Raw genomic sequence first — 13,302 nt, 5'->3', positions numbered from 1 at the left:
AGTGGTGGGTGTCTCTGGCCTGGCGTGTACCACAAGGGTTGTGTTGGCCAGTGCGTCCTTGGCCTTCTGGAACGCCTCCAAATCCTTTTGTCCCAGGTAATGTCTTTACCTTTCTCCGCATGATGTGGGCCACGGGGGGGCGTGGCAAGATGGTGTAAGGATCAGACGTGCCTTCCAGTCCTCTCCTGACTCTATCTTAATGTTTTGTCTAGAAATGCCCGTTAAAATTCTTTAAAAGTTTAGATAACTTCAGTGATGTTAATTTAACTTATGATGGTAAAATTGGTGGAAAAGAGCAAAAAAAAACGACAACAGATTATCAAAAAACTACATTTTCCAAAAGTTCAAGTTTTGGAGCCTACCTACAGGAAAGACATCGAGACTCAGCCTGAAATGGATCCCAGGAGAAAGGTACAGCTTTCGGATGTAGAGTTCAATATTACATCGGTAGAGCCCTCTAAAGTGGGCGCCAAACAGCCTTTAGAACAAAGAGTTACTCAGGTTCGCACATGTGCAGTACCATCTGACGGCAATGTTATGAATGAACCACTTGTAGTAACATCAGTTGAAGTACCGGCTGGGGAAAGGCATTTGTCAACTGTAGCGGTGGCACTGCAAACTGCACCTTTTGAGATAAAAGAACCTATACAACTTGATGGACTGGGGAAAACCCCGGCCAGCGTCCTCCAGTCATTGCTGGAGAGGCTGTGGCTGGGGTTTCCACACGCAGCTATACTACAAGGAAGGCAACCAGAATGAAGGAAGCAAAAGAAGACCCTTTGGTTATGCAGAAGAAGCAGGAATCTGTTGAGCCAGAATCTCTTCCAATTGAAAAGATTCTTGTGAATCTTGAATCTAAATGATCTTATACAATGCAGGGATTATCCAAGATTATGACTGAACTTGGTACTAGGTTTAATACTCTGTGGTGAAAATACATTCTCAACAGATGGCTGAGTTTGGAGCTTTTAAGCTTGAAGTGAGAGATAAATTTAATTCGTGTGAAGAAGATATAGACGAAATACGAGATCATGTTTCAGATGTGTCCAAAATGGTCAAAGACTTACAAACTCAAAATAAAAATTTGGTGAAAAAGATTGATTATTTGGAAAACCAATCCAGACGGAACAATATAAAGATTATTGGTTTGCCGGAAGGAATGGAGGGTCCAGACCCAAGAAAATTTTTTACTGAATGGATTCCGCAGGTGCTGGGTCAAGAACATTTCCTGGAAGGTATAATACTGGAACGTGCTCACAGAGGCTTGCGTAGAAGACCTATTTCAGGTCAAAGTCCAAGACCTGTTTTGGTTCGTTGCTTGAATTATTACGACAAGAAATAATTTTACGAGTGGCTATTAGAAATGCACAACAGAGAAAATCACCCTTGATGATTCAAAATAATCGAGTTTTCTATGCAGATTTGAGTCAAGAAGTTATGTTCCAATGACGGGAATTCAATTCTGCTAAAGAGTTGTTGTGGAAGAAAGGTTATAAGGCAACCTTTAGATATCCAGCTGTTTTGAAGGTTTTTCAAGATGGTTGCCAACCAAAGTTCTTTGATTCTCCAAAGGAAGCTATAGCATTTGCTCAAGAGCTGCCAATTACTCGGTTTCAACAGAGACTTAGTCCACCGCGATCTCTAAGGAGACAAGAGATGGAAGAAAAGAGCCGTGCTACATGAAGGAATGGTTGTAATGGTGACTCGGCAGTTGGAGCTGATTAAAAGAAGAGTTGTTCTTTTTTTTTAATTTTTTTTTAAATATTAAATAATGATGATGTTAGTTTAAGATGAAGTGAGAGTTGGGGGAGAGAACTGGATGGGCACTATTTCCTGAAAGTCATCTGCTACGTGTGAGTTATCTCACACCCATTTTTTTGGGAGTTACCGCATTGCGCGGTTTAGACGGGAGGGGGTATTTTTAACCTCCTACCTGTTTTTTTTTTCTTTTTTTGTATTATTAGATTAAAGAGTTAAGGGTTTTCTTTTGTGTTTATAAAAAAAAGCATAAGAAAGTATTTGATTGTTTAAAAAACTAAAAATTCATGTGGTTTTTTTTGTAAAGTTTATTCAGTAGATAAGGAATATTTGAAATTTAAATGTGAATGGGATGGATAAGTTTTTTTTAAATATTTTTTCTTTAACTTTAAGGTGAAAGGAGTGGTAATTCTGGTGTATATTATTTTGCTATTTTAGTTATAGAACAAAGGGAATAATGGTGAAAGTTATAAATTGAATTGTACAATTCTTAATGAGGCTTGAATTTTGTTTTTGGCTTATGCTCCATTTGTTGAAGATATAGATTTCGTTGCAGATGTATTTTTATATTTGGATATCTGAATTTTAACGTAATGATTGGGGATATTTAAATGTGGTTTTGGAGCTTTTATTGGGTAATTATTCAAGGTTAAAAGGGAAAAATGGTGGAAGAGTACCAAATTTGAATTGTACAATGTTTAATGAGTTTGGAATTTTGTTTTAAGATGGCGGTTTATGTGACTAATATGATGATAGATGTGAAGTTAGTTGATATTTGGTGAAGGTTTATCTCTATTGAGAAAGTTTTATTTTTCATCTTTTTTTTTCTCATGCTACAATTTTTTTTAAAGAATTGATTATTGTTTCAGAATTTTTGATAGACAATGTTACTGATTTTACTAATTTTTTATATTAAGTTTGTTAATTATATGTTTCATCTTAACTCTGTTAAATATATGCATTTAAGTTTGATTTAAATATGTTTTTTAAGTCTGATATCTTAGTATTAATTACTTTTCTTTTTGTTAGTATTTTAATTGGTTATGTTTTTGTTTTTTTTGTAAGTGGGTTTTTTTCTCACATATATTATTAACTTTATTAATTCTTCACTCTTTATTTTGGGGGGGAAGTGGGGGTTGGACTAATTTGAGTTGGGTTATTAATGTGTAATAATTATTGGGGAGGGTATAGTTTATTTAGATTACTGATACTGTATTGTAATTTTATTATTTAGTTCTTAATTTTTAAATGTAATTCTATATGTTATTCATGTTATAAAATTTTAAATAAAGTTTAAAAACAAAAAAATGATGTCGGCCACAACCGGTATGAATCGGTGATAAAAATTAATCGTACCAGTGAATTCTTGCAGCCCCTTCATTATGTGGGGTTTGAGGAAGCACTTAACAAACTCTATCTTTTCAAGCAGGGTTTAGTTCCGTGCCTGTTGATTTGACCCCCAAGGAAGTCGAACGTTTCCAACTTGAACTAGCACTTAGCAAGGTTTATATCGTAAGTCCAAATTCCCGCAGCCAGGCGCACAGTCACATTAGATGGTCTCTGTTTAGCTTCATTGCCACCACTTTGACATCTTGCGGTTACTGCCACCCTCTGCTGTTGGAGAATATCCTCCTTGATCTCAGCCCCTCAATGTAACTAAGAACCCCTAAAATGTCCCTAATGTTTTGGCCTTCATCACTACTCCTGGCAAGGCATTCTTGACACCCACAACTCTGGGTAAAAGAAAATACCCCTGATATCTCCCCTAAATCTTCCTCCCTTTGCTTTAGACAGATGTCTTCTAGTGTTTGCTACTCCCATCTGGGTTTCAGGCAAACTGAAGGGCATCTTTCACCGAGTTTCTGGTTTTCCAGCAGTTCTGGATGTCTATCTCTGGATGCTCTGCTCCGTGGACCACCCCGCAGTATCCCATCTAGTCCTGGAGTCTCTGTGTCAGCAATGCTCTGCTGACCACTGCCTGATGGCTTTGTGGTCAAATGTGTTTGTCTATGAAACCGTTCCCAGGAAGGTAAAGGGGCAAAGTCCTGCTGACTGGAACATTGTGCAGCACCAGGGCCAGGCCAATCTTTCGCAACACCTGAGCCAGGTAGAACCTCAGCACAGAGCAGAATTTGGTGCCCTTGCACTTTGGTTACAAGCACAGCCACACACAATTATGGTCATGCTGGTTACACCCTTGTCCCCATTGATTGATGATGTACACGGTCCTTCTCCAGACTCTATTCATTTTGGACCCCCACATGAATTGAAATTTGTTTTGGGAATTGACAGGGTGGTGGTGTGGGGATGGGCCAAACATGGCCCACGTGCAGCAGGACCGAAAGTTCCTTGCACATTGCACCTGATAATCAGGTTTTACCCGAATGACAGAGATGGGTATCTGTGTGGTTCTCCCTGTCTCCTGGACCTGGGGGTCTTTGTACTGCTCCCCATCTCCTTAAGTTGGTGCTTTGTTCTCCACCACCCCCACAAGAAATCCAAGACCCCTGGATGGAGGGCAGAGGCGCAGAGAGATCAGTGAGAACATGGGTAGTTTCAACAGGGTGGGGTCCATCCAGGTGCCTGATAACAGGAGGAACCAAGTGGGAAGGAGGATGCAGGGCATTCGATAGCAGGACATTGCAAGAGAGTGGATTCCTCGAACTCTTCAGGGGAGAAGGCGCTGGTCGATCCATCGGTTTAGGTGGGGCAGGGTATAGACATGGCAGCTGACTGGAATTGTCAGCGGGTTACTGAGACCTGGGAAAGGAGGGGAAGGAGGGTGCAGTAGTGTTCTGAGAGTGCTGAGGGAGAGGCAACATGGTTGCCACCTCAAGGCAACGGTCCCCTGATTGATTGCAGGGATGGGCTCTGTAAATAGACTCATAGATATCCAGCACAGAGCATCTTTGTCGCCCTGCCATCAGGAAGGAGATATGGAGGAATAAAAGCAGAGCAGCCAGGGAGGGAAATAGCATCTTCCCACAGGCCATGAGATTAACAAGGCAACATGAGCTGGATGGGAGCTAAGAATGAAAAGGGTGAGAGGAATATGGACTGATTACAACAGCTCAGCTAGCAGGAGAGAGGGGCTGAAGGGCCTGTTTATGTTTTCTCTATCTGGACCAGCTTTTGAGTTCAAGCTTTAAAAAACCCAATCATTTTTAAATTTAATATCAATGGTACAGAATGAATCAAGAGACAAGATGTCTGTCCAGCAGCAAGCGTCGAAGGCACTTCCTGAAACGGAGGCTCTGAAACCACAGGGAGGTTCTGGACGGAAAGAGGCCCAGCTTCTTCTGGAAGGAGGAGAGGAGAGGCAGGGGAAATGCGGGGGAAGGGAAGGGGAGGGGAGGGGCTAGGGATGCCGTCCACCGTTCACCTCCCCTTTCCTCTACACCGTTCCCCTCCCCTTTCCACTGCCCGTTCCCCTCCCACATCCCCTCCCCCTTCCAGTCCCCAGTTCCCGTCCCCCGCTCGCCTCCCCCATTCCCCTCCCCCTTCCCTTCCTCCGACTCCTAACCCTAACCCCTAACAAAATCCTAAACCTAACCTTAACACTACCGATACCCCCTACCACCACTCCACGTCCCCTAACTCTACCCCCACCCCATCCACTAACCCTAACTTTATTCCTACGCCTATGCCACCCCATAACCCCAACCCTAATGCTACCCACCATCCCCTAACCCCAAACCTCACTCCTCCTCTACCCCCCTGCTCCTACCCCCTTCCCCTATACCTAACACAAGCCCACTTCCCCGAACTATAGACCTAACCATAAACCAAGATATAGCCCTACCCCATGTCTCCTAACACTAACCCTAACTCTACCCAACTTCCCCAACCATAAACTAAACCCTATCCCTATCCCTTACAACCTACCTCCTTCCCCTAACCCTACCTCCTACCCCTTCCCCATACCCGCACCCCCTACAACTATCCCCTTCCCCTAACCATACCTCCTACACCTTCCCCATACCCACACCCCCTACAACTACCCCCTACCCTATCCCTTACAACCTACCCCCTTCCCCTAACCCTACCCCTTCCCCATACCCGCACCCCCTACCACTATCCCTACCCTATCCCTTACAACCTACCCACTTCCCCTAACCCTACCTCCTACCCCTTCCCCATCCCCGCACCCCCTACCACTACCCCCTACCCTACCCCTTACCACAACCCCTACCCTTACTCCCTTCCACTACCCCCTTTCTCCTACCCCCTTCCCCTCCCCCTCCTTCCCCTAGGTTAGGGGTAGGAAGGGGAAAGGGAAGGGGGAGGGGAAGGGGAGGAGGAGAAAGGGAGGGGAAGGGGGAGGGTTAGGGGAGGGGATGGGGGAGGGGAAGGGGAGGGGGAAAGGGGAAGGGAAGGGCGGAGGGGAAGAGGGAGGTGAAGAGTGGAGGGCTGGGGTTAGGGCATAGGTGTGAGGGCAGGGGAAGGGGAAGATGAGCGGGAGGGGGTTGGGATGGAGGAGGGGTAGAGGAGAAGAGGGGAAGTGGGTGAAGGGACATGGAAGAGGCAGGGAATGGGGTTGGCAGGGCCAGAGGGATACGACGGGGAGGGGTTCAGGCCATCATGATGTTGTCCGTCCTCTGTTCAGCTGGGATGCGAGGTTCTTCTGGACTCGTGTCTTGTCTCTGAGATCGCTCCTTCTCCTGGGAAGAGAAATACGAGTGATAGAGATACTGTCTCTGAGGCCTGAACTCAATAACTTTGGAGGGTCCCAACACTTCCCCCATCATCCCCCCTACCCCTGAACCCTCCCCTCCCTCACACCAGTACTCTCCATTTTTCTTGAATTCCTGTCCATATTAAAATCCTTTTCATGCCTTTTTTTGACAAGCCTCCGCTACTACCCCGACAATGCATTCCAGCCACCCACTACATTCTGTGTGAATAAAATGTACCCCTCACGTCTTGCCTAAATTTCCCTCAGCTCACCTTAATTAGACGTCCTCTGGTATTCTCGCCCCAGGAATGCACACAATATTCCAAGTGTGGTCTGACGAGAATTTTATACATCTGCAACGATACCTCTCGGTTTTTGAACTCAATCCCCTGACTCCTGAAGGCCAGCACACAATACACCATCTTAAACTCCCTCTCAATTTGCACAGCAACCTTGAGTGATATATGGAGCAGGATCTAAATATTTCTCTGTCCTGCACACTGTTCATAATCCTGCCATTAACCAAGTGCTCTGCCCACACATTCTTGTAATCCGCATTCAATGAAGATATTGGTCTATATGAAGCTACTTTTAATGGGGCTCCAACCTTCTTTGGAATAACTGTTATTCGTGCTCTTGAAAATTACTCTGGAAATAAACCTGGACCAGTTGCTTATTTAAGTACATCTGATTTACAGGATTGAACTCCATCTGTCACTTCTCTGCAAACTGGATGACCTATGACAACCTTCTACACTGTCTACAACATCTCTACCTCTGTGTCATCCCCTGACGTACCCACCCTTCCACTCCCATCATCATTCATAAAAATCACAAAGAGCAGGGGTCCCAGAGCAGATCCCTTTGGAGAGCCACTAGTCATTGTTTCATCTACTACTACCCTCTGTTTTCTGCAGACAAGCCAATTCTGAATCCACACAGCCAAGGCTCCATGGATCCCATGCCTCCCGACATTCTGAATGAGGCCTCCGTGGGGATCTTGTCAAGCACCTTACTAAAATCCTCGTGCAGCACATACAGACCTTGACCTTCATCTATCTCCTTTGACACCTCCTCTAAAAACTCAATTTGACTCGTGAAGCAGGACCTGCTCCTCACAAAACTATCCATGAGTTTCCCCAGCATGTTTGGGCATTGCCCTCGGCCCCAGAATCTGCAGACTTCCTGGCGAGTCCCTCCCTTACCCCTTCCCAGAGCTTCCGCATCCATTAGAACATCAAGCATTGCTGCCCAGTACAGGCCCTTTGGCCCATAAAGGCTGTACTGACCTTTGTAAATGTTCTCCACAACCTTTACCTGTACCACACCCATAGGAACATAGGAAGTGGGAACAGGAATAGGACAAAAATGGCCTATCGAGCCTGCTCCGCCATTCAATACGATCATGGCTGATCTAATTTATGACCAAACTCGACCTACCCTGCCTTCTCGCCATATCCCCAAATTCCTCTATCATGTAAAAATTCTGTTCCCTTACATCCACATGCTCGTCTTAGAGACTTTTATATGTACCTATTCTACCAACCGCTACCACTTTCTCTGGTGACGCATTCAAAGCTCTCACAACTCTCTGCATAAAAAAAATCTCCCCTCACCTGAAGCGGATGCTCTCTGAGATTTGCACCTGACACTTTAGGAAAGGTTTCTGGCTGTTCATTCCATCTAAGGCCCCCACAATCTTATTTAGAATAAGTTATTAAGCTGTGGATGGGGCAAGTTGGGAGAGGAAGGAGGGGAGAGAGCTGGTGGGGGAGGGGTGAGAGCTGGTGGGGAGGGGACAAGGCCGTGTTGTGGAGAGGGATCAGGACCGCGTTGAGGTGGTGAACGGACAGACATGGCTGGATCTACCTGCCGAAATAAAGGAGCAATAAGAAGGCCATCTCGGGATCTACCAGCATCTTCTGGGGCTTGATGTCTCAATGGAAAACCCCCTGAGGATGGAAGTAGGCCATGCTCTGCTACAGCTGGTACATGAACATCTGGCAACACAACGATATAACATGACCCACTCTGCCTCCACACTGGCCGGGTCTATATCCTGAGGGTAAGGGGAGGTGGGTGAAGGGCCCCTCCCTGCCAATCAACATCCATCCTCATCATCCTCTCCACCCCTCTCCCCTCACTACCCTTTCTCTCCTCACCAATACCCATTGAGACCCTCATGCACCCTTCATCGATATCCAGTCCCCAGCGAGACTCAGCCAGTAAACTCCTTCATATCCTCCAACCCCACCATCCAAGCTTGCCCCAGTGGACAACTTGACCACCCAGACCCACAACCACCTTGATGTAGATCATGGGAATGGGCTGCTTGGCCTTGTTGAAGTGCTGGACCATGCAGTGAACCGTCTTGGGAACATAGTCCAGACCCAGATTCAAATAAACCTGCTCTTCCTCTTGGACACAATACAAACATGTCAGCTGGATTTACCCTCCAAAACCCCGTGCCTCTCCCAACAGGAGTGCCAGCCCCTCCTGCTCTCTGTAGGCCTGATGCCCCCACTGCTCAACACAACATGGCATGAATCCAACGGCTCAGCGAGCAGAGCGTCAACAGGCCGTAGTGGACCCGTCCGCTGCCCCATCATTCGGCTTCTGGTGAGACTGCACAAAATGTGCAGCTCTGACCGCCCTCCCTCGTGAGGCAAGGATTCACCGGGGGAGAAAAACCATTGACGTTTCGAGATGAGAAATGTTTGCAGCCGGGTGTTGGCTGGGGTCGAACATGTGGAGGCTGAGTTGTTGGGACGATTCAGAGCAGGCGTTGATTTGGAGGCGCACCAAAAGGTGCCAAAAGTGAGTTATGGGGGAAAGTACATTCGTGAAATGAATTGGGGAAACAGACTGGAGGGGCTGAGTGGCCGAATTTGGCGACCTTGTCTTGTGGTCTTGGCTGCTGCTGTCTGGAGTTGAAATGGCAAGAGGTCATGAGTTAATGGGTGAGGAGCAGGGCAGCCAACGTCAAAGAGTCAGCACTGGTCAGAGGGGCAGGATGGAGGCAAAAGAGAGGCTGCAGCGAGACAGATCGATTGAAGGAATGGGGAAGGTAGCAGCAAATGATATGCATCAGAGTGAGGGTGGGGTGGGTGCAGGTGGATCTTACCTTGACTACAGAGGAGAAGTTGAGAAGAGGGACAATGATGGTGTGATCCAACTTTCGCACGATCTGCAGTTTGCGGTTCTATGGCGAGAGAAGAACATCAGCAAGGCTGGGCGATGGGTCGGGGCCCTGAGGGGCAACTTGTCCAAGTTGAGGGAGGAGGCGGGGAGGAGATTTGTCAAGAGGTCAGAGGTGGGGAACTCCAAGGGAGGCCGAAGTGGGGGACTTTTCGAGAGTCAGTGGGGGGGACTTTTCGTGTCGCTGGAGTGGGGACTCGTCAGGGGGTTCAATGAAGTATCATTTCAGTTTTTATGATTGTTTTCCCAGCTTCTACTAAACAATGAATTTGCAGAAAATCTTTGATATTTGCCAGGTGAGTGTGTGTGTGTGTGTGTGTGTGTGTGTGTGTGTGTGTGTGTGTGTGTGTGTGTGTGTGTGTGTGTGTGTGTGTGTGAGTGTGTGTGTGTGTGTGGGGTGGGGGGTTGTGTGTGGGGAGGGGGGCTGCTGTTGTGGGTTTGTGTGACTTTCTCTGTTTCCAAACCCCATGGCTGCTTTGGTCTCTGTCAGATGCTCCTCTTTCCACCCCCCTTCAAAAATGTGTTTGGGGTGTTGTTTGTCAATTGGGTGTAATTGTGTGAAACGGGCTCATGTGTCGCAAGGGCCTGTGAACGTGCTGTAGACCCTAAATTTAAATATCAGGGTTTTTCATTTCCACACAACTGCTCCTCCCCCTCACCTTGAATCTCTTGTCTTGCAAGATCTTCTTGATGGCAATCAGCTCTCCGGAGTCCACCAGCCTTGCCTGGTACACCACACCGAAAGATCCATTGTCGATGATTTTAACATCTGTGCAGGACACCACCTTGGGGACGTTGGGTCCATGACACGGTGTGGCCACCTCTGTTGTGGCCTTATTGCCATGTCCTCTGGGGCAGAAGCAGCAGCATTTACACACCCAGAGGGTACACAACAGGTCATTTATCCCAGCCCAGCCTTGTTGTCCGAGTTAGTCTCTACCCCTCCCTCTACCTCCCTTCCAAGGGTCTCCAAAATGTCAGAATTGATCCTCTGGTGGTTCTTTCCAGCCTCTCAGTAGAAATATTGCCACCCCAGGTCCCTCTTTGATCACTCTCCTCAGACTGAGGCCAGTTCCGCAGCCGTTCACCTTATTTACAACCCTCCCTCCATGAGAGGATCGGGTCATCCTTGACCTTCAGCACGTCCCGTGGAGATGAACCACTCTGAACCCTACCACGGGTTTAGCAGAAGCCCTCCACATTCCCAGAAGCTCAGCAACACCATGATCTTCCATGATGCAAGCGAGACCTCGTTGCCTGAGGGAGCAGGTGGTGCGGAGAGAGCCCCACTCTTCACCGCTCAACTCTGCTGGGACCACCGCAGCAGAAACACTTTCTAGCACCTTGATCCAGGTCCACTGGGGAAAGAATCCTATCCCAGTTGGGGGGGTGTGGGGTTGAAGGGATCTTGTAACCACGGGGGGGGGCGTGGCGGGTGGAGGAGCGGTCGTGTCTCTCAGTGGACAGATCCCATTCCAGGTGGAGGGGGAGCTCTGTCTCATTTCTGTTGAAAGGTCTGCCTTCCATCCCCCTCACAACTTCTCTTCTCCCTCAGACACCTCACACTCTCCCCTGCCCCGATTCCTCTACCACACTCTCATCCCCCACCCAACACCACCCCCATGGTTTCCCCAGTCCTTTCCGTCCCCTCGCACCCCATCCCCCCAGCTCAACCCTATGTCCCCTATCTCTGATCCAATCTCCCTTGACATTAGCCTGTGGTGCTACCCCGTTCCTTTGTTCTCCCCTCCACTCCTACAGACCCCATCCCTGTATTCCCTCACATGCCATTGTTCTCCCCTCCCCAGTCCCCTCCAGCTGCCTCATAAAGTGCCCTGCACTCAGGATGGGGAGAGGGGATTAAATGCAGCCTCCATTCTCTCCGCCCACACTGGGTAAAGGATGGTGCCAGAGGAGTCTCTGTCCCAGTAGGGGAGCATGTAACAGGGTCTTTATCTCACCCATGGGTGCAGGGTGCTTCCAAACACAACCCTGTTGATCAGAGGGTCCCTGGGATGAGACAGCGTCCTACTCCGACACGTGGGCCAGAATCCCCTTCCAGGAGAGACATCTTTCTTTTGTTGCTGTGCCATGGCACGACTCAGCTATGGCTGCCCCATGCAGTGACATCATCACCCCCTCTCTGTGACACCCCTAGTGTAATGGGCAGGGACATCCAACCATTTAAATCCTCCTCAATTTCCCCAAGCAAGGGGAGAATAATTCAGCTGGTCTAAATTACTCGTTGTTATTTATTCTAACTCCTAGATATTTGATCCCATTTTGCCGCCACATTTGTTGACTATTTTCTTGACATTGGCTCTAATCCCCCTTCCTAAGTGACATGATTTTGCACATATCCTAAAAGAACTTATACCCAGAGATGTCCCCATAGTCCTCCAGGGTGGAGCACAACTTGGGCAATGAGTGTGTTGGGTCTGTCAGATATATCAGAACAACTTCTGCAAATAAATTGATTTCATGCTCTTCCTGGCCTGTTCTGAAACCTTTAATGCCTGAATCATGGCAAATGGCCTCGGCTAATCGCTCCATGGCCAGTACAAACTCACTCACTGGGAGTGTGGGGGAGGAGTCAGACCTTGATTGGCATGTCTGTTGGCTTCCTCTGTCCCTCTCATCTCGACATCAGTGGCTCAGGTTGGGGGAGTCTGTGCTGTCTCCTGCAGTGCACAGCAACGCTGCTGGACCACCTTTATCTCCTTATTTTCCTGGGCCCTCTGCAAATCTTTCCTTTCTATGATCTCACATTGGTTTCTCAGGAGAAACAATGGCAGCCAAAAGGCACCCTCTGATTCCCCTTAGATTTTGGGAACCCCGACTTCTTGAAGTGGGACCACACGTGGTGACCTATTTTCTCAAGAGGTGGATCCAGGAGCTTGGACCAGTCTACCAGTTTGCCGTGGTCCGCCAGCATGCTTGCCAAGCTCCCGAACCCTGCACTCTCGTCAGTCCACCCGCAGATCTTGTTCTCCCTGCCTGCACTCGATTTCCTGCCCCAATTCCAAAGCATCTCCACTGCAGCTGTGTTCAGTTGGAACTCGAAGGACCCTGCTCACTGCACCAATTATTATGTGTGTGAAACTGATTCGAGGGGTCCCAAGGGTGGCGAATTTGAACACAGTTGTCTTTTATTGACACATGTAGTGAAGTCGCATGAGGAGTAAAAGACACACACAGACACAAACTCGCCGGATTAATCGATACACTTGCAACCACTCGTGGATAGAAGACTTGACAATCAACTTGTCACATATGATACCTTGAACAGGTCATTCATTCACTCATTGATCTTGGATGCCTGTGGGTGGTAGGGGATATGCAGGTGGCCCCAAATACTTGGCATCACCACCCATTGCTGGTCGGACGTTATCCGATAGGGTATTCCACATATGGAGCACGCTAAAATGGTGCTTGGTCGGCCCGCTGGCAGGACATCTGAGTATGTGCTGACCATCGTGAGAACATATCACTTTTTATTTTGGCAGGGGAGAGGCCTGATATGGTCAATTTATCAGACTTGGCCAGCTCCCGAACCCCAGCGAATGCGGCCCTTGGTTTTAATTGCTGACAAATAGGGCATTTGGCCATCACAGTTCTTGCAACATCATGAGACCCCCAGATCCTCTGTCCATCATAGTGCCCCCATATGC

General features: G+C 47.7%; 1 long non-coding RNA gene across 1 annotated transcript; it reads right to left on the bottom strand.

Annotated features, from left to right (window-relative positions):
- Positions 1–5,955: 5,955 nt before the first annotated feature.
- LOC138745317 (uncharacterized) lies at positions 5,956–10,746 on the bottom strand. Its single transcript, XR_011346165.1, has 3 exons — positions 10,291–10,746; positions 9,558–9,635; positions 5,956–6,419 (listed from the first exon to the last, which is right to left on the bottom strand). It is a non-coding gene; the product is annotated as an uncharacterized lncRNA (long non-coding RNA).
- Between the last annotated feature and the right edge of the window lie 2,556 nt (positions 10,747–13,302).

This window comes from Narcine bancroftii, chromosome 11 (genome assembly GCF_036971445.1).
Source record: "Narcine bancroftii isolate sNarBan1 chromosome 11, sNarBan1.hap1, whole genome shotgun sequence".
NCBI classification, from domain to species: domain Eukaryota; kingdom Metazoa; phylum Chordata; class Chondrichthyes; order Torpediniformes; family Narcinidae; genus Narcine; species Narcine bancroftii.
The sequence above is the reverse complement of the archived record's forward strand: the minus strand, read 5'-3'. Positions and strand labels throughout refer to the sequence as shown.